An 18622-nucleotide genomic window follows, 5' to 3' on the forward strand; every position below is an offset into this window, starting at 1 on the left:
ACTTTTTTGCATACAGGACAAATCACATATTAAATGCATCAAGAAATACTGAAATATTGTTACCCCTTTTGAACGGTTAACCAATATTTGGAATATTGTAGATTGTTTCTGTTACGAGGACAAATGATGATGGGACCAGGCATTTCTTTGATACAATCCTGTTTGTTTACACCATGGGTCTCAAAGTCCTGTCCCGCGGGCCATCTGCAGCCCGAGAACCTCCCCAGTGCGGCCCACGGAAACTTTTAAAAAAGTTATTTCATCCGACCCTCGTGGCTGCTGGCCCGGAGGTGAGGGGGGGAGTGGGCAGGAGAGACCCATGCAGCCACACTGCTGGCTCTGTCTGCTGCAGGCGCGGCCCCCCACATTGTCGTCTCCCTCCGCCCCCTGCAGCTCCCATTGGCTGGGGGAGAGGGGCAGAGATACCAGGCAGAATCAGCCATGGAGGCAGCATCATTAGTTGCCGGACGGAGTCAGCCATGGAGGCAGTGTCAGTATTCACTGGACAGTCAGCTGGGGTGGCATGAGTGACATTATTGGCCCACTGGGAGGATTTGAGGACTGGCACTGGCCCTAAGGAAAAATTGAGTTTGAGACCCCTGGTTTACACAGACTGTTGATAAAGTCCTGTTCGCTGAACAAAGTAGGAATTAAGCAAGTGATCGCTAAATGCTAAATCTCTGAATGCCAGAAGCTGGGACTGGATGACAAGAGGATGGATCACTTGATAATAGCCCTGTTCTGGTCATTCCCTCGGAAGCATCTGGTACCGGCCACTGCCAGAAGATAGGATACTGGGCTAGATGGACCATTGGTTTGAGCCAATATGGCCGTTCTTGTTTTCTTATGACAGTTTCTTTGTTCACAGTTCCAACCCCCTTTCTGCCCCAAAGTGCTCTCTAGCTTTTTTTCAGAGTAAGGGTACAAGTGCTTCTCTGTCTGCCTCTGGTACTTGCTTGCTGTCTTCTCTTCTACTTCTGTGGTGTATTTGCAGCTTCTCTCTCACATGCACAGCTCCATCAAACAATATCTAGCCCCTGCATTTGCATCCAGCCCCCAGTGAAACCTTCCTGCCCACATAGCTGAGATTCCTGATCAGTGTTTGTTTTGGGCAGTGGCTCCTATTGTTTCAGCTATCCCATAAAGGAGCTGATCTGCTTTTTTACATTTATCCTGAAAGGAGAGTGGCTGATATGCTCACCAGATTCAGTGAGATTTCACACAACTCCCAGAATAACATTGCGTTCTTGAGATTACCTGTCCATGTAAGCGTTACTCTATAGCTGCCATAAAAATGTTAGCGAGCCCAAGGTGGGTAAGGTAGTATGTTTTATTGGACCAATTTCTATTGGTGAAAGAGACAAGCTTTTAAGCTACACAGAGCTTTGCATAACCATGAATTACCATAGTCTGAGAGAGAGGAAAAAAAACCCCTGCAAACCCTGTTAAAAGGGCACAGGACTTGAAGTGAAGGCTATCCAGAAACTAAGGGCTAGCATGCAAGTGGGGTGCTGTCCATGAAAGATTGGTTCCCCTCTAGGACAGAGGACACATGAGGAAACTGTTTTCTAACTTGTATTAGAAAAGTGAATTTGGCTACTATAGAAGTGTAATGCCTGAGATTGCATCTTTATTTTCTGTGTAACCTGTATGTGGGTGCTTTTCCCTACTATTTCATCTTTGAATCTTTTTTTCTATTAAATTGTTTTTATCCCACACAGGTCTCTGGTGTACAAACTATGTGGAGTGTATGTCCCAATGTGAGCTGATTATTGGGGGCAGGTTTTACTCCTTCAGGGGCGATGAACCAGAGGGGAAAATTCCAAGCATCTAGTAGTTAAGAACTCAGGGAGACAGATTTGAGATGACTCAGGACCATAGGGGGTTGTTGAGGTTAGCCTGCAAGGAGTAATGAGACTGGTGGAAGCCAGGGTTCAGCTCTTAATGCTCGTAGGCTGTCTGCTAGTGTCAGAGCAGGTGCTTGGGGCGACACATCCAGCTCTTCGGTGACAATTCGGCGGCGGGTCCCTCAGTCCCTCTCGGAGGGAAGGACCTGCTGCCGAATTGCCGCCGAAGAATGAAGCAGCGGTGGTGGAGCTGCCGCCTAAGTGCTGCCGATCGTGGATTTTTTTTTCTTTTTTTGCTGCTTAGGGTGGCAAAAAAGCTGGAGCCGGCCCTGGTGGCATAGCAGCATAGGCTCCCAAAGTTAGAAAGCAGGTGGTGACAGAACTCCTTACTAGTCTGGGTGATCTCCAGAGCATCAGTGGGACCTAAAGAATCACTCCGTGTAGCTTAAAAGCTTGTCTCTTTCACCAATAAAGGATATTACCTCACCCACCTTGTCTCTCTAATATCCAGGGACCAACAAGCTACAATGACACCGCAAATAAAAATGCTATATGATCATTAATGGTAAATGAGTGGGTCTACATTGTCTTTCCTTTAAGAGGTCCATGCTATGAAAGTGTTTGAGAACTACTCCTATAATCTTTTAGCCTAACCTACAACAGGAAATTGACCTGTTGCTGATAAGAATGGGACCTCCTTATCTAGAATTGAAAATGGCTGAACTGCTAGTGTAGATGAGAGCAAACAGTGTGAGAAAGTGCAACTGAGGGCTGATCTAGTGCTTGTTTGCTGTCCTCCCTTCTACTTTTGTGGCATATCTGCCACTTCTCTCTTTCTCTCTCTCCCACACACACACACATACACGTGTGTGTGTGTGTGTATATGTGTGTGTGTATGTATAATCACATAGTATCTAGCCCCCAGAACCTTCCACCCACGTAGCTCAGAGTCCTATTTAATGTTGCTCCAGAAAGGAGCTGAACTGCTTTTTATGCTTAACCTGAAAGAAGAGTGTCTGTCACACTCAACAGCTGCACCAGAGGTGTGTCAATTTTGTGCTCACCAGAGGCAGGTGCAAGGAGGGGGCAAGCAAGGGCATGTCCCCCAATAAACATTGGGGCACAGAAGTCCTCCCAGACCTGGGAGGGGGAAGGAAGAGTGACCTCCTATGGGGCCAGGGTCGGGGGTGGGGGGAGAGGAGGAAGAGTGAGCTTTCGTCGGGGGTCGGGCGTGAGGGGAGGAAGAGCGAGCACCTGCCAGAGCTGGGATGGGAGTGGGACTAGGGAGGGATGAGCTCCTCCTGAGGTTGGGGTGGGGGCGTGCACATGTCCCTTGTGCTCACTAGCTCTACCCGGCCCATGTGGACCCTGCTGGCATGCACTAAAAGTTCCCTAACGCAAATTAATGTAGTCCCATTTCAAACAAATTACATTAATGTGCAAAAAAGAAATTTTAGTGTGTGCCAGCAGAGTTCACATGGTGGGTGCAAGATACACTAGTGTGCACTAGAATGTATACCCCCACGGGCGCTGGAACAGTTTTCAGAGTGGGGGGTGCTATGCCCCCCCCCACTCTTACTCCTGTCCATGCCCCTCACTGCCCCCTGGGGCTGGGAGCAGGGCTGTGGCTCTAGTGGGGGATGCAGACGGGTTAAGGGGGCTGAGGCTGGGGCCACAGCTGGGGGTGGGGGTGGAGTCCTGGGCCAGTGGCCAGGACCCTGGGCCCAGGGTCAATGGCAGCTGTGAAACACCCAGGCCCAGGGCTGGCAGCCAGGACTGGGGCTGGCAGCCGAGACTCTGCAAAAAACCTGGGAGTGCTGCAGCACCTCCTGCACCCCTAGTTCCCATGCCTATGTATACCCCTCTCTTAGACTTTAAGGCCGGAAGGGACCATCCTGATCATCTGTTGTGGTGCTGAAACAGGTTTTCCCCCATCTGCACCAACAGTTCAACCATTTTCAGTATTATTGCCTGCCCTCGGTCAGGATTTCCACTGGTACAAACAGTTTTAAACTTATCTGCGGGTGCTAGCAAAACCACCCCCCCTCCCACATTCCAGGCCAGTGCCAGCCTTTGGACTGTGCCAGCAAAAGTGAGCATGGGCCTAATTTGGCCCATTTTTTGATAGATTTGGGTCAGTACATATGAGTAGGTGCACTGTATAAAAGTCTATTGAAATTTTAAAAAAGGTCAATCTGTATAACAATGAGAGTGTTCTTTCTACATCCCCTAGAATTTTAACTAAATGCAAACATATACTGAGGGCATAATTAATAGGGGGTAATGGAAATACAAAAGAAGCAATACACAAAATGAACCCTAGACAAAGGAGAGGACATAGGGGCCAAATCCTTTAGTCCTTGAAGGCAACAAGAGCTTGAAGGAATTTTAAGAAAAAAACTACAGCAGTATATTTATCTGTATAAGCAAGATGAACACCAAAATGTAAGTGTATTGGAATGATAGGGAATCCTTTATAGTTTGGCAGTGCAAAAGAGATGGTTAATTAAAGAAGGAACATTCCAACCCAGGGGTAAATCTTGCTGTCCTTATTCAAGAAAAAATTTCAAGTGACTTGAATGGGAATTTTGCCTGAGTTAGAGATAGCAGGTTTTGGTCTCTGTTTACCTGAAACTGTTCTTGGTGTCTCCTTATTTTTCTCTCCTTAGCCGACATTGTACTTTTGACCTCTCCTCCCTCACTGTTGCAATTTTAATATTTTTGTCCTGACAGTCCTTTGTAATGGAACCAGCAGCTGTAATTTTTGGATTATGTGACTGAGGATATGTCTTCACTGCGGAGTTACTTTGCCCTGACGCCCCCTCCTGTGTGTGTGTGCGCGCGCCCACACACACACACACCCCTCTCTCCCTTCTCGCCCAAGTTTAGCGATGCTTCAACCTGGCTTGTTGGCCTGGCTGGGGCTATAGGCTAAAATCCGAACAAGTGACAGCGTCACTTGCGGTTTTGTTTGGGAGGTCCAGGTACTAATTTTGGCTCCACTTCAGGCAAGTCACAATGCTAATTTTTACTATCCAATTCCATAATATGCATTTTATGTGAATAGTATGTGTGATTTTGCCTTCATATGTTTTAAGGATGACTATGGAGAGGGAACAGGTTGAAATGATAAAAGGAAAAATAAAGATAGAGGTACTCTTCCAAACTCTGCCCACAGCTTAGGCTCCAGCCACTTGAAATGCCAAAATGAGATGCCACTCACAATGTAGAGGTTTTCAAAATATAAGTATGTCTTCTTGACTGGTGTGGAAAAAATGTGATGATGCTCTTCCAAGCACATAAAAATGACATGTAGAGTAGAGATTGCTCAAAGTAGATTATGAGATCATGACCCTCCCTTTTCTTTCTTACATGCTTTAATCAGAAGTGAAATCATTAATGTTTGCAACATTTAAAGCATCATTATTTGGCATCTGAGTTAATATTTCACTGATATGAATGGGGCAATTCACTATCTCAGAGCTATTGTCTCAGGCTCTCTGCAAACTCTGGCATAATGCTGCATTAATTATGCAATGTTAATATTTTTAAGGTTTTCTTCACAATCATAAGGGCTAGAGATTTTTTCATTTAATGAAAGTATAGATTTTGGAGCTATGCTGATATGCAGTATTGCTGCATATTCCACTCCTCTTCCATGCAAGCCCTGCAAGGCAGATAAAAATATCATGCCCAACCTCTGCTCTGTTATGTTTGGATGGGGACAGCAAACCATCATAATGAATGGAGATGACAGGGGACCAATATGGAAGAATAAAAAAATGGCATGTATATATGACTTTGTGTTTCTGCCAGATTTTGCATGCTAAGCAAGGTCAAGCGGGGTTATTACTTGCACGGGAGTCTTTCCTTATAAGTACTGAACCCATGATCCATCTTATTAGTGGATTATATTTTTTAATGAAATATGAAATGTTTGTGATCAGTAAAATACATTGGCACATTTTGTAAAAGCAGAGATAGTAACCAGTGTTTTGATCATATTCCAACGTAAGTAATTACATTCAGTCTTCTGCACCTAAATCCCTCCTCTGCTCCCCACAGTTTCATCTTGATACAGTATTCATCATTTCCTGTCCTACAATGAGCATTACTGCTGAGTGCTATTAAATAGCAGTCATTCTACTCCAGTGCGAGAGGAGTGATCCCTTTGGACAGTTTGCATATAATTTTAATGCCCAAGCTCACAGATAAAATTATTTTGCTCATGTGAATAAGTGTTTGTGGAACCCAATTTCAGCCGTTTGAGGTCTTTCTGGATGAAAGGTGCTATATCTATCCTATACACATAAATCTCTTTAGATTACATTACACTGATATCTATATATGCAAACACTGACACATGGCTTGGAAACTGGCTGAAGGAATGTGAAAGAAAGATGTTAGTAACTGCAATGTATTAAACTGAGGGGGGGGATGTTTACTGGGGTACTTCAGGACTTGGATTTTCTTAACATCTTTAGTAGTGACCTGGAACAGTGTCCATGCAACATGTTAGTGAAATGTGCAGATAACTATTGCTAATCCCAAGCATTCATAAATCATGAGGGGAAATAATCCATATGCATATACAGTGGGATGGAGAATTTGGCAAGATGCAGTACTGCAAAGAAACTCTGGATGACTGGAACTGCAAATGAGATATGAATTTGCAGTGCAAACTGACAAGACAATCACCAGCACAGATTTGGGCTGCATACCAGAGGCATCAGATAATGGAAAGTAGTTTACCATACTATACAGACATTTGGGAGTTTGCCAGAGTGTAGATTAAGCCCACAGCCTCCTTGAATCAAAGCCTGATTTCCTTATTGCCTGTCACCTTGCATAAAGTGGGTGTAAAATGCTAGCAAACCAGAATTCCGCATTCACTTAACACAGGTGGCAATGTTTGAAACCCACTTTACACAAGTGTCAATGACTACACCAAGTGCAGAAGGCAATAGGAACTCAGACTCTTCTGGGGATTTCAGCTGAAGTGTGAGTTTTGTTCTTTTGTATGTTTTACTTACTTAAGAAATAAAGTTGTAGCTGACTATATGGGCCCTGTTTTTTTTTATTAAAACCGAAGCAGAAAAGTAGAGAGTTCTTTGCTACATGGGTCTGATGAAAACCCATATGCAACATTATAGTCATTCTAGGCAACTAGAAAGATTGCAAAAATGGAGGAACAAAATGGAGTTAACAAAATAATTAGGAGCTGGGGAGACTTGAGCCTTGTGTAATCATTTGCACAGGTGTAAAATCCTATCATGGTGCACATGGAGAGTTCAGATTTGGTAGCACTTTGCACAGATGTAATGACTGTACAAGGAATAATAGAATGTAATTCAGAGGAAGCATTCAGGCTGATTGTAAATGGCCATGTTTCTCCTGGAACTTGGGGGGCATTGTGCCTGTATAAGGTTCAATAGCTGCTAGAAAACCCACTGGAGGAGGGTGCCCCACATTGCCCCCAATGCAGGACTGTGCCTTAAAGCATTTGGCACACACCTTTTATAGTTTGGTGTTTAGTGAGTGCCATGGATCTATATGGCAATGTGTAAATATAGACAATATGGTGTTTGAGTCTCCTCTGCCTTGTATAGTCTTGCAGAGATTTCTGTGTGTTAGGAGGGGACAATGCCATTTATCTGCACTAAAAGAAAATTATTGCTCATGCAGATAAACTAGAGGTGAATGCTGATTTAACTATAAATGCAGAGCAGATCAAATCATGATTAGCACCATTTCAGAACCCATACTTAAATGCTGTTGTCAGGGGTGGGTAAATTTTCCATCGTAGATAAGGCCTATGCTCCTCTCCTGACTAGCCACTTCTGGCCTATATGAGTCTTCTATCCTTCTGTTGCTAGAAGTAGACACAATGATTAGTCCCTGTGCCTTAAAACGAGGAATATACTATAGAAGCAGATGAATTGTGGTGGAAGAGAGTTCCTGTTTGTTATATAAATGTCTTGATTAATAATATAGAATGAAGGAAGAGAATATAGGAGTAGACAGTGTAGAAGCATAATTGTTTCAGTATATTTTTCAATGTTTCCCTTACAAACCATTTGAATTAATATTTTTTTTACTATTACTACAGCTAAAAATATTTCATTTACATTTTTAATAAATAGCCTGAAGCCATTTTTTTCTGCTGCTTATAAATTCTCTTTTTATTAAGATAAGTACTCAGTTGGTGTAGGCTTCCTCCCTGAAGGCATGGTGAGCAGAACTCCAGACATACTGAGTTCTAGCAGAGTTATGTTTACTATACTAGTAATAATACTTATCATTTATCTAGAACTTTTCATCTGTAGATATTGAAATGCTTTTCACTGACGAGTGGGTATCATTATCCCCATTAGCCAGATAGACACAAGTTAAATGACTGCTTAAGGTCACATGGTGAGTTACTAGTAGAATCAGAACTAGAGACCTGTTATAAAGTCCACTGAAATCAATGGAAAGACTGCTGTTGACTTCATTAGGCTTGAATCATATCCCAGAACCCAGCTCTCCTCAGCAACGTGCTCAGTCCACATTAAAATACTCCAGTTAGAAGGTTTAAACTTTTAAGGTCTGAAGTTTAAGGCTCTCATTCAGCAGGTCTTGGGGACAGGGAAGAGGGTTGTACCATTTTGCATTAGTGATGAATGATGAGCCGTATTTGCATGTTAGATTCTAAACCCTTACAGCTTCCTTTCTCATTACTTGGGCTAAACTTCCATGGTCTTCCATGCCTGAGTAAAGTTTGCAGGACTTTGTTGAAGATCAATGATCCTTAATAGATCACTGAGCAGACAATAGTTTGTAATATTTGGCATGTACAAAACTTCACATTTGAGACTTTTTAGTAATAGTAACTTTATTTTCATAAAAAAATGAGGAGTCTGGTGGCACCTTAAAGACTAACAGTTTTATTTGGGCATAAGCTTTCATGAGTAAAAAACCCACTTCAGATGGATCGTTGTTTTTGTGGATACAGGCTAACACGGCTACCCCTCTGATACTTTATTTTCATCATTTTGCTATCTACTGCATTTGTGTTCATCTTGTTTGTTTTTTTAAAAATCATGCCTGTTGTATTTGTATATAATCTCACCAGGCATAATAACGGAAGTTCTCCCTAGCATAGGGATGCTCTACATTGCCCCCTACTCAGCGCTCTGCACAGAGCCCACGATGCTAAGATTTTCTCTTCTGGCTGTGATTGCCAGTGAAGTTTTTGGCACACACCTCTGTAATGGATTGGGCCCCCACCATTCCATCCTCAGTGCCAGCAACCCCATATTCTCTTAGCTATTTCCAGTGCAACCTTCCCAGAGGAATTGTTATGCTAACACATTGTAATGTTTGTCAGGCTTAAATATGATTTAAGATAGTAGGAAGCTCTTTTTTTAAGAGTGTTCCCATTACTTAGAACGTTACATGTAACTTCATTTTGCTAGAGACTTCATCTCACAGAAAGGTATTGCAAATCTCTCCTGCTTTGTTTTGGGTATCCGAACGTTGCTTAGGCTCATTATTTCGAGACCTGCAGATCTCGAGATAAAAAGCCAGGTGGTTTTCAGCGTTTGGCTCAGTAGCATGCACCGGAGTGTAATTCAGCACTACTTGACCGTTGCCTTTCATGGATAGACACTGCGTGGGCGGTCCCGTGTGACCTTGGCGTTGGTGTCTGACTAGCAGCTCCTTGCCTAGCCGAGAGAATAACTCCTACAAATACAGGAAACGCAATCTGAGCGTGAGTTCAGTGCATGGTACAGTGAGGAGAAATCCTTGGCAAGAGCATTCAGAAGCCTGTCACTGTGCAATCGTGAAATGACTGGCGCTTGGTTTTTGTTAAGCAAATGTGTTTTCGCATCTTGTTGGCAAAGAAATGGGTGCGGTTTCTGTGCCTAAATAAATGTGCTGTCCCCTTATGTTACAAAAGGAAAAAAAGTTGTGGGATTGCCACCAAGAGTGGGCGGGCTTTTGTGACCTTCCTGAACTTACTCCGGGCCCACTGGGTTCTCATGACCCCCAGGTTGATAAGCCATACATTAGAATAGAAAGTAGAATTCGGCGCAGGAGCAGACGCGAGCAGATTGCCCTGTGTAATTACTGGCTTGTAAAAATATCTCCGCCAGCTGTGGCTTAGCTGAGTTGAAAACAGCAGGGCAGACGAGAGGTGGCGCTGTGCCTTTTGATTTCAACGCTGCAACAGGGAAAAAAGCAAACCAACTATGCAACTCCCCGATAGCTCGCCGTGATCGTATAGTGGTTAGTACTCTGCGTTGTGGCCGCAGCAACCTCGGTTCGAATCCGAGTCACGGCAGGAAGGGAAAACATGTTTTTTAAAATACAGAACTAAAATATTAGTGAAACTCAATAATACAATGAACAAGCACTTAGAAATCTTGTAACTTTTATAAGGATGACTTGTAAATTTTACCTATAGCCACCAGGTAAGTTTTAGTTCAATAAGCCTATTGCAAGTGTGTGGGCTGTTGTGTTTTTAAATGTGTATTTACGGATAATGTGATGCACATTATGGCGTAGTGAGCATGTAATTTTTAGTAATTACAGCTACTTTAGGTCTGGACTGAACAAGCTCATGAAGTCTGCTTATTTCTGATCTTTGCCAGGGGTGTATAATAATAAAGCAACAACCCTGAATTACTTGAAAATATGACAGCAAGAGATGTGAAAAACTTGCTTAATCAGGCATGAATTGTTGGGGCCAGGAGGTTTTTCCTGGGTGACAGACAAAATTAACTGTCCCTCATCAGTGATTCCAGGAAACCCTTTGTCTCTGTGATAAGCACTGAGTGTAATTTTACTTTCTTCATCACTGCCTCATATAAGAACACTGGTTCTTAGAAAGAAGACCTCTAAAAGGGGCATTTTTATCTTATAAATTACACTATAGCAAACAACAGTAATTCATGTAATAAATCATATACATTAACAATAGAATTACATACCATATAACTAAATGAATGATGGCTTATTGCTAAGGAGTTAGAATATTTAGATGCCATTTTATGGAAGCTCTGGTCATTGGTTTTTAAGTGTATCAGAAGTAAGACTAAGAGCAAGTACCTTTTATTATTACTTATTTGTATTTGGTTTAATATTTGTCTTCTACCTGTGGATATATCCTGGAGAGACAGTGGGCTTGACAGACACACATTTTGGGTGAGTTCTATGATCCTGTATTTTCCAAAGCCCTACATGAAATACAGGCTTCCTGAAAATTTTCAGTTAAAAACTTTTTCAGAGAGTTTATATACTGTGCCCTTTTTAGTTGCAAGCTGTTCTGGGAATTAAGTTTCCTGAGATTGTGAGCAGCACTCTGAAAAATAATGTGAAATAAAGATGAGTTCTTTAACAACGTTATTTACATGTGTCAAGTCTCAGTGCACTTTAACCTGAGTCTTCTCCCACTCCTGTTGTTGCTTGTGATGTCATCTGGGAAATAAAGTGGGGTCACGGGTGTTGAAGTCCTCCACAAATCCTTTGTCAATATTAGAAAAACAATTATGCATGCGAATTCCTTATTTCCCTGACGCTTTCAATGATGTGGAGAGAAGGTCACACGAGTCTTGCATTTTGTGAGTGCTTCTGTACAGATGAAGTTGTTCCTGATTAACTCCATGTGTGGACACTTTTAATCCAGAATAAGAGTGTCCACACATGGAGTTAATCAGAAACAACTCCATGCATAGACAAGCCCTTGGAGCAGGGGTCGGCAACCTTTCAGAAGTGATGTGCCGAGTCTTCATTTATTTGCTCTAATTTAAGGTTTTGCATGCCAGTAATACATTTTAACGTTTTTAGAAGGTCTTTTCTATAAGTCTATAATATATATAACTAAACTATGGTTGTATGTAAAGTAAATAAGGTTTCAGAATGTTTAAGAAGCTTCATTTAAAATTAAATTAAAATGCACAGCCCCCTGGACTGGTGGCCAGGACGCAAGCAGTGTGAGTGCCTCTGAAAATCAGCTTGTGTGTCGCCTTCAGCACCCGTGCCATAGGTTGCCTACCCCTGCCTTAGAGTAAAGTTAACTATGGCCTTGATTCAAGACAGTGCTTAAGTCTCATTGAACTAAATGGGACATAAGTAGAGTATGTGCTAAATGATGATAATAATATCTATCTCTTATATAGGGCTTTACAAAGGAAATGAGTATCATTATCCAATTGGAAAACTGAAGTTCAGAGAGGTGAAGTGGTTTGCCCAGGACACCCAGCTCGCTAGTTTCCTGAGTCCTATTCCAGTGCTCTAGCCTCTAGGCCACACTGATACATTCCTGAACTAAAGTCTATAACAGTTAGCAGAGATCACCCTTTCTCCTATGCTACTGTGTGGTGATCGTTGTAGTAAATATACTAATTTTTATGGACACCCTGTTGTGAATGCATCTGCATATTAAATGTAAATTTAAATTACATTTACTGAACAAATTCCCTTAATTGACTGAATTCCATATGTGAAGTAATACTGCAGTCTACCTCAATAAAGCACTTCTGCCCTTCAGAGACATACATTTTTCACCTTTCTCACACCTCTATTTCTCACTCAGAGCGCTTTGGCATGTCACTTCTGTGCCTCAGTTTCCCTCTCTGTAAAATGCCTTCCCAGATGGAAAGCACTATGTAACTGCTAAATAGTCTTCCTAAATGTATGAGTTACAAAAAGAGAATACACTGTGTGCTGTCTGCAGTATTATTCTGGCAGTCCCCTATGGTAATTCTCTGCTGGAGCATGATCACATAAGGGCTGTAACTAGCTCTCAGAAATTAGAGATGCCTAAATGCTGCTCTAACTTATGTTGGAGCTGTAGTTGTGGCAACTCGAGAATTAGGCAGCCATAACTGGCTCTGTTATGGGCCCATGCTGCACTTAGAGCTGGCTCTATAAATGTAAAATGGATTACCCAGAAGAGACATTACAACAAGTAAAACTAATGAATTCTCAAGAGAACTTCTGTGAGGAGGACAATGATGTATGAAGGGAAGTGGCAGAAGAAAAACAAGGTGGACTGGTTAATGGGCCCACTGACCCTTTTACCTTCCTAAGATTTTTCTTATGTAAATACAGGGAGATCCTGTTCTTCTGCAAAAACATAAGCTGAGTCTCATTCTTTTCACAATATCTCTTACAAAGGTACTTGTGTGTGTTTCAGTAATTAATGAAAAAAATCTGTTCTCTGTGTTCCAAAGCAAAAGAGAGGATTTAGCCCAGTTGATTTACATGTAGAAATTAGTGTAGGTGGAAATATTCTAAATACACAGTATAACCCAATGGAGATTTGTGCAGATCCTCGTTTAATAAAATATTAGTAGCAAACTGTTGCTTTTATCAGCATTCAAACATTATTGTCACAGTGATTTGCTGACTGCAAATTCTCAACCCAACAATGCTACTTGATTTAAAGTCACCTTCCCTAAAAGTCCTCCTTAGAACTCTCTCTATTGCTGTGAGATCTACAAAGAAGTTGACAAGTTAGGCCGCTGGTATGCCAAAACCGCTGCCTATCATACTGACCAACATTCTCATTGTTTGTTTCCCTCGGTCCATATTCTCCTATTGTCTCTTGTGGGGCGGGGGCTTTCTTTTTGTTCTGTGTTTGTATAGCACGTTGCACAATTAGGTCCTGGTCCATGACCTGAGCTACCAGGACTCCCACAATACTACTAATAAATAAATTAATTAATGATAACCTGAGAATCTCTGTTTTTTAAAACAAATAAATTTCTCTCCCTCTTGGTTGCAGAGAAAAGCTTGTAAGTGTGAGCTCTAAATGCTCTAACACCACCAGGCAAATAAAAAGAACTTCACATTTGTTTTTTGTTTTTTTTTTTAAATCTCAGGAGTTGTGGGGTTTTTTTGTTTTGTTTTTGTTAACCACTGCCATAGTTTTTTTTGGGGCTTGATTCATGACTTTTGAATGTGTGCGGTTGGCAATACTGGGCAATATCATAATGGAGGTGGGGGTTCAAACAAAATGTCTACATTTTTGTTGTTGTGTAATATCAATCCCCCTTCTTTCCATGATGGGATAGCTGAGGCCAGTTTTAAAAACTAGAATTCCAATCCAAACCCTATTTCAAATGTGTTTTAGAGACTGTTTCAGGAAAAAGAAATGTACACTAGCTACTTAAAAAAATATCTATTTTCAAATTACTGGTTCAACAGAATGTGTGTGTGGTGGTGAGGGTGTTGTTTCTGGTTTTTAGAACTGTGGAAGCTTTTGTTTTAAGTTCTATATTATGGTATAGGAAATCCTTTTTCTGTTTTTCTTATTATGCACAGTGGTGGGGAGAAATAAGAATTTTCTTGTTTCCATTGTTCAAAACTTAAATCTTTCCTCAGTTTTTAGCACTGCCTGGGGGCGCAGACAGTCACATGAATCATTGCAACCTATTCTCACTTGGTAGCAGTACTCTCACAGCTCTGCTAAAGGACACTCTATACCCTGCCAATCACACTAGCTTGCCGTGATCGTATAGTGGTTAGTACTCTGCGTTGTGGCCGCAGCAACCTCGGTTCGACTCCGAGTCACGGCAGGAGGAGGGTGGTGTGGTGTGTGTGGGTTTGTTTTGTTTGTTAATATCTATTCCCTTTCCAAAGGCTTTCCTTTAACACAAGGCTAACTACATAGGAATGCTTGGTCAGCAGTAATTCAGCCAGCCCAAAATAATTGCATCTAGTTATTCTCTAAAGCACAGCAAAATATAAGGAAGAGGCAGTTGCACACAACTGCAATTAGCTCATTACCAGAGGAGGGAATTGAATCTCTGTGCACCATATTTGCCTTATCCCTTTCTTTTTATGTCATTTTGAACAACTTCTATATCCTGTAACCTTGGTGCAGTATTTAATTGACTCCATTCTGGGAGGATTTTAACATACTTCTCTTTTTCCCGGTGAAGATATGATTTTCTTTCTGCAGTCTCTCTCTCTCTGGAAATTCCACCACCACAAAAGAAAATCCCAGAAGGACACAACAGGAAAAGCAGCAAAGGATGCGTGAAATTATGTGCGATTCATTCCTTTAGCATAAGGCTTTCCAGCACCTCCAAGAATGAGCCATTTATGAGGTCAATAACTGACAGCAATAAATGCAAAACACCAGGTCTGTGTGTGACACAGGCACATTTGGTTCTAAAATAAGTGATAGGCTGTGGGAAATGAAGTACAGTTTTAGTGGGGGGCAGGGAGGTGTGGAGAGGAGGGTATCAACAGCTGGGGGAGAATGGGCATCATTTTTCTCGTTCTTCTCTTTTCTTCCCTGCTGCCCTGCAGATTTGACTCCATTTTTGTGGGGGAGTGGAGGAAGGAGGACTGGTCTGCTAATATGTCCAGGGTCTGATCCACTAAAGAATAATAATGTTTTAAACAAAGGAAATGCTACTGGAAGCAGAACCCATGCCCTTGGTATTCCCTGTTCTGTAACTCTCAGCAGTGTAACATTCAGCACTGCTGGTCTTAATGGATATCTTGTCTCTCTAGGAAACCCTATTGCACAGTGGGGTCTGTTGTTCTAGCACAGGGGTGGGCAAACATTTTGGGGCAAGGGCCACATCTGGGTGGGGAAATTGTACGCAGGGCCGGGGCAGGAGGGAGGAGGGGTGTGGGAGGGGCTGCGGTGTGCAGGAAGGGACTCAGAGCAAAGGATTGGGGCAGAGGAGGCGTGCAGGGTGTATGAGGGGGCTCAGGGAAGGGGGTTGGGGTGCAGGAGGGGTGCGGGGTGCAGGCAGGGGGCTCAGGGCAGGGAGCTGGGGGGGTTGGCCTCTGGGGTGACAGCGGCGCGCACTGGGGCCAAGGCAGGGTCCCTGCATGCCTGCCCTGGCCCTGGCCCTGCGCCGCTCCAGGAAGAGCTGCGGCCCCTCGGGGGCGGGGGTGAAGGGCTCTGTATGTGCTGTCCTTGCTGCACCTCCAGGTACCTCCCCTCCGAAGCTCCCATTGACAACGGTTCCCTGTTACCAGCCAATGGGAGCTGCGGGGGTGGTGCCTGGATGCAAAGGCCCGGGGGGCCACAGGGACGTCGGGTCGGCCACTGCTGAGAGCGGCACGGGGCCCACAGTGCCACAGGGGGCAATCCCGCAGGCTGGATCCAAAGCCCTGAGGGGCCAGATCCGGCCCGCAGGCTGTAGTTTGCCCATCCCTGCACTAGAGAGTTTACATAAAAGAGAGGAAGGGCTAGAGAGAAAACAAGAGAATATATGCAGGAGGGCAATGCATTTCTGTTATGAAACCTAAAACTACACAAAATCTTGCCTTCTCCTGGGTTTTGTTAAGAAACTCAGAACTTATCCCAGGTTCATCAAAAGATTCACAATATTCTAGGTATCCAGGCCCACTTCTGGGTTTGCACTGAAATCATGCAGAATTCATGATCAAGAAGTGAAGCAAGGTGAAACGCGGTAGTATGTCATTTATTTTCAAACCTGAAACAAAGCTAAACTCAAAGGGGTGAAAACCACAAGAATAAAATATATCATCACATAAAATTGTGTAGCATCCCTCCCCCTGCTTTCCATTTCATACAACTCGTTACATATGGGAAACCAGACACTTTACTTTATCTAGTGAACAATACAGTTTTTAAACACTAGAGAAAGATTATGGGAAATACCATACAACTGTAACATCATGCTCCAATTATTCTTTTCTAAATGCAAAATCAGGCATTAGGAACATCTCTCTCTCTGTCATTCTTCTTTAGCTAAAGTTCCACCAATTATCATCTTATACTGCAATAATGCTCAATAAACTCAGAGATGAACTTTCAGATGTAAAACCATCCAAATTGTCCAAAATAAATTGCTAACATGCTTTACTATGGAACAATGAGCTCTTTAAACTTTTAAGAATGTTCTCTACTGTAGAAGAACTCCCTTCAAAGATTCTCCTCGACATGGGCCCCTTGAAAGGTTTTCAGAAGGGGCCTATAAAATATTTAATACAGGTTGCAGTCCCGTAAAGAGAATGAAAAACAGAATTCATTTGATTTGATGACTGCAGATTCAAAACAGCCACTGCTTTCTTCGCAACTCAACCCCTGATCTGAATGTCAGACATGTTAGAAGTCACTCTTCTAGATTTGTGGACATGGAAGAAGGGAGCAAAAATAGATACCAGCATTAATTAATTAAGCTGATATCTTTTCCAGTTGTTCTATTTAGTGGTTCCTGTTCAACAGTTGTTTTTCCCATACCTGAAAAACACTTAGCTATAAGCCTTATTTGAAATTTGCTTTTTTTTAAAAAGGTTTTTTTTTTAAATTGTTCTTTAAAGCAAGCTGTTTTTCATGGCCAATCACCATAGTATCTGGGCACATTCAATTTGTGTCAGGGCAAAACGTATACTAGCCCCCTTAGAGATGCAGAGAAAGATGGGTCTCTGTTTCAATGATTTTACAACAAAACATGTCATTCAATGTGGGTACTTACAAATAGAGGGGCTGGAGAGTAAAAGTAACTTACTCAGTTATTATGCAATCAGTTTGCTGCTTGTATGCGGAGAATGCCGTGGAAGTGAGGCTTTTTGCTGAAGTGAAGATTTATATAAGTTCCTAGAATACAGGTATGCAAATTAAAAAATAAAATTCAGACTTCAGGACCAAAAGGATACAGTATGTTTAATTTAAAGTTAGATCCTTGATACCTATCTCTAACTTATTATTATTTTTATTAATAATGCAGTGTGCAAATGCATCCAAGTGTAGTTGGAACATATTAGCTAAAATTTTTGAGCCAAAAAATCTCAATTTTATATCAATATATCATATTTCCCAGAACAGTTAATGGGTGCTGCTCACAGTCAGTCAAGGTTTAAAACTAGCTCAAGGGCTGTATCACTGCATAGTCACCTAACTGTTCTGTACCTCAGTTCTCCTCCTGAAAACTGGTGATACTAACGCTTTGCTACCTCATAGGGTTGTGGTAAAATCCATAAATACTTTGGAGGTACTCAGAGACTATGGAGAGGGGGAGCTATATAAGTAGCTGTATTTAGAACCCTGCGCAGATACCAGTTGTATCCATGGAATCGCAGGGCTCTCCCGGGAACTGCAGCGGTGAAAGGAGCAGAAGGTGGGGCCGCCACTCCTTGGAGCCAGCGCCCCATGCTGGCAGGATCTCCGGTGTGGCTGTACCACCCGCAGCTCTGCCCAATGCGGCAGGCACCAGGCTCACTGGCAGCTGTCCCTGGTCATACTCTTGTGTTCGAGTGGTGCACACATCCACAGACAGCTGCTTGAAAGGGCTGGGGGCAGGGCTGGGGGCGGTACAGCCACACTGGAGGAGCTGCCGGCATGGGGTGCTGGCTTCTGGGAGAAGTGGCCCCATGTTCTGCTCCTTTCACCGCTGTATTTCACGGGAGAACCCTGCGGTTCCACAGCTACAGATTTATATCCGCAGATATAAATTTGTATCCGCTTGGGGCTCTAACTTTGTGGATGATTTCAGGGAGTAGCATGAGAGAAAGCACAGAAGTGCTTGTTTGAAAATTTCACAAGTGGGCAATAAAAGCTAGCGCCATTGGCAGAGCAGAGGCAATAACCTGATTACAGCAGCTGGGGTCTTAACACTAAATAACTCAAGACTCATGCTAAAATTGCAAGAGTTGGCAACACTAAGTAACTGCTGTTGGAAACCCAGCCTGCTACCTTTGTTACTTGTAAAGAAGGACTGTTGCAAAGTTTGAGAGATTACTTTTCAATGCACAATTGTTCACAGGACAGTTCTAAGTGTGGTCGTTATTAAAAAGGG

General features: G+C 42.7%; 2 non-coding genes across 2 annotated transcripts; both read left to right on the forward strand.

Annotated features, from left to right (window-relative positions):
- The first annotated feature begins 10101 nt into the window (after positions 1–10101).
- Positions 10102–10173, forward strand: TRNAH-GUG. Its single transcript has one exon. It is a non-coding gene; the product is annotated as a tRNA-His (tRNA).
- A 4168-nt stretch (positions 10174–14341) lies between these two features.
- TRNAH-GUG lies at positions 14342–14413 on the forward strand. The gene has a single exon. It is a non-coding gene; the product is annotated as a tRNA-His (tRNA).
- The last annotated feature ends 4209 nt before the right edge of the window (positions 14414–18622 follow it).

Source organism: Mauremys reevesii, linkage group 6, assembly GCF_016161935.1.
Source record: "Mauremys reevesii isolate NIE-2019 linkage group 6, ASM1616193v1, whole genome shotgun sequence".
Taxonomy (NCBI): Eukaryota; Metazoa; Chordata; order Testudines; family Geoemydidae; genus Mauremys; species Mauremys reevesii.